The sequence below is a fragment of the Nannospalax galili genome, unplaced genomic scaffold (assembly GCF_000622305.1).
Source record: "Nannospalax galili isolate Female #2095 unplaced genomic scaffold, S.galili_v1.0 scaffold513, whole genome shotgun sequence".
Taxonomy (NCBI): domain Eukaryota; kingdom Metazoa; phylum Chordata; class Mammalia; order Rodentia; family Spalacidae; genus Nannospalax; species Nannospalax galili.
In genome coordinates, this window is record NW_008334861.1 from 3,013,456 (window position 1) to 3,016,746 (window position 3,291).

The 3,291-nt window shown below is 60.7% G+C and overlaps 1 protein-coding gene across 1 annotated transcript in view; it reads left to right on the plus strand.

Annotated features, from left to right (window-relative positions):
• Positions 1-1,463: 1,463 nt before the first annotated feature.
• Positions 1,464-3,291, plus strand: part of Dusp9 (dual specificity phosphatase 9) — a 9,070-nt gene continuing 7,242 nt past the window's right edge. The window contains exon 1 of the mRNA XM_029561805.1: positions 1,464-1,610. The gene's annotated coding sequence lies outside the window, so the exon portion shown is untranslated. The remainder of the gene's footprint in view (positions 1,611-3,291) is intronic.

Genomic DNA, 3,291 nt, shown 5'->3' on the forward strand with positions numbered 1-3,291 from the left:
AAGATTGGCCTCTGCCTAGGAGGGGCTGAGCCTTTGCTGAGGTGAAGAGGGGCAGCCAGAGCTCAAGGGCAGGGTAGCTATGCCAGTCTGAGGGCAGCCACACTCTGCCCTGGGTCACACATCATTGTCTGATACTGCTGAAAAACACCTGGAGATCACAGGGTCTAGCCTCTCTTCCCAAAAGTACAGACCAGGAAACCAAGTCCCAGAGATGCCACAGAAACTTGGGTTACTGGAGACAAAGCTGCCATTTTCCCTCTTCTGCAGGGGTAATGACTCAGGGGAATTCTGCAGGGCTGCAGACACAAGCCGTCAGCCCAGTAGCCAGGCCTCCCTTGGCTGCCCCCCATCTTTGGAGCTGCTGGCATCCCAGTCAGCCTGTCCTCACACCACACGATTCTCCTCCTCTGGAGCAGAGAAGACAGCCCTTGGCAGTTCCTGGCCACAGGCTGGTTCTCAACATCTTCCCAGTGTAGAATTTCCTAAGCCCCAGCTCACCCATGACTGGCCTGGGAGCCCTGGAAAGACCAGCCCCATGCCCTGCCTCCTCTTCCCCCAAAGCTGGAACTGAGGCCTAGGACAAGTGGGTGTCCTAGACCCATGTTCAGCTGAGACTCTAGACTTCTAATTCAGTCAGCTTGAGCCCAGTGTGGCTCTGCCATCTTACTGGGCACCATCCCCCTCAACGTTTGCCCAAGTTAACCTAGCTGTAGCCTTGGAATGGTCTCTCTTGACCTCCACAGACCTGGTGTGAGGATAAAATGCAGTCCTATATAGGTACACTTGGGACCTTTGGTGCAGAGGAAAGCAAATGGGACCTGATGCCAACATCCTCTTCCACCACAGGCTCCCAGCCCCTCCCCCAATGTAGTGGCTCCACCCCTTCCAGGCACTGTGGCTCACATGAGAATGAGAGAAGACAGTACAGGAGGACATGGAGTGGGAACACTTGCAGCACTGTCAGCCGGTCCTTATACCCCCCACCATTTTGAGAATAGAAGGTGGCCCTGGAGGCCAATCCATGTCGGGTCCTGGATGGGCCCCTTCACTTCTGCTGGAAGCAGAGATGCCAATGTAGACTGCGTTACAATCCGCTGCACAACCCAAGCGCAGACTAGGTCAAAGATCCCTACATACTCCGGCGCCTAAATTGGAGGGCAGGGGCACCCAGCAGAGCTTTTGGAGACCGGGTCGGCAGGGTGCATGGAGCCATTCGAGGATCGGGTAGAGGCTAGAAGGTGGGAGGAAGGCTGGTGGGGGCGTGGGAGACAGAGGGAGACTCTGGGCAGGCCTCAGCCCCTCCCCATCCCTCCTGCGCCTCTGGCGACATTGCTCCTCCTGGGCAGGGGGCGGAGAAGACCGCGACAGGAGGGGAGGAGGCGGCGGCGGCGGAGGCGGTGGCAGAGGCGGGATTTGGAGTTTCCCTCCGCGGCGGCGGCGGCGGCGGCGGCGGCGGCGGCGGCAGTGGCGGCCCCCTTAGCTCCAGGCGAGGCCGCCGCCCGGAGCTCTGGTGGCATTTGGCGGTGGCAGTGGCGCTTCCCACTGCCGGAGCTACGGAAACTTCCCGGCCGCGACGCCCAGAGCCGGGACGGGAGCTAAGCCCTGCAAAGGTGAGCAGAGTATGTCTTACGTCGGCCCCTCATCTCTCCCCACCCCCACCCCGCCTGGTTGCCCACCCCCACGTGCGTTCCTCCACCCTGCTCCCCCAAAGTCCTGCCAAATGCGTTCCCAGGGTCCGAGGCACGTGGGGGTACAAGACTCTTCAAGACCCGTTGGGACCTATCACTACACACACCCCAGCACCCTGCCCGTGAGCCTCAATGTCTTCCGCCACTTCCACCAGCTGCGCACATGAACCAGGCACCCAGGTTCCTGTACTGCCATATCAACAGCTCCCTGACCCACCACTCACCACTGTCCCCAACTCAAACCAATACCCATCCCAGACCCTACCACGCCCCAGTACACATCCAGGCGCTGACACAGTGCCAGCACATCCTGCGATGTCTGCACTGACATAGCTCCCCCCACCATACCCCCACCATCTCAAACTTCCCATATGCCCATTACAGACACCCCGCCCACGTCCCCAGTCCAGAAACACTGTAATCCACCCACTACAACACAAATGCACACCCCAGTGGCCGACACTCCCCAGTCCCCCGGCAGACACCTCCAGCATCCCCAACACCCTAACATGCACAGAACACCTGCTGATTGTAGGCTCTTCAGTATCCTGCCCCACCCCCATCGCAAATAGCCCTCAACACCCTCTCCACATCTCTGAATCCCTCCCACCACTCCCCCCCCAACACCTGGCACACAGGCTCTAAAGGCTGCAGCATTTGGTAGCATCCCTGCCAGGCAGTGGCTCACCAGCCTGGGACACCCCTCCAGGTACCTCCTTAAAAAGACCTTGAGACTCCTCAGGGACTGACTTGACCTCCTCTTCTCCAAAGAGATAAAGAAGGCACTTGAGGCCCAAGGTATGGTACTTAGCTGTAGAGGCAAGGGACCGAGGGCGTGGGAGAAGGACACAGAGAAGCAGGCACTGAAATGGAGGAGGCTCAGCCGGGACCAAAGGGGTCCCTCCCAGCTGCTCGACCCGCACTTAGTGGGTTGTTTCTGTAAGGGCTGGAGTCAGCGTGCACTGTTTGTGTCCCTGTCTGCGTGTGTGCTGTGAGGAGGGCTGTGTATGCACGTGTGCTTGTGCGTGTCTGGGAGGAGTGTGTGATCTGCAGAAGGAAAAAGGCAGGAGCAGCACCCTCCTGGGCTCCCCCAGGCAACAATTGGTTTCATTCATTCATGCCTTCTTTGTTAACGAGCATTTCTTCCGCGAGCGCCGAGGCGCGTGCCAGGCCCTCACTGGGGGCTGGGGCCAGCCTAGGGCCGGGCACACACCCGTTCCTGCCTTGGAGGAACTCCCAGTCCGGCCAGGAGCCCGACCAGGAAAAGCAGAAAGCCATTCCCAGCGGAAAGTGGGTTTAGTGGAAAAGACACTGGATTTGGCAGAAAGGCTGTTTCTGGGACTTGCGCTCCTAGCCATGTGACCCGGCCCTGACAGCCGAAATCCTGCCACTCGGCCCGGCGGGAACGGTGTATTTCGCCGGGGGCGGGGAAGGCGGGGCGCCGCTCTCCCGCGTCTTCAGGGACCCAAGAGCGCCCGCAGCTCGCACGGAGCCTGCGGGGGGTGTTGGCCCTGCCGAGCGGAGGCCCTGGGGCGCCCGGCGGGGGCGGTAGTGGGCGCAGCGCCCACCCTGCGGCGAGTCGCGAGCGCGCCGCCTGGCTCCG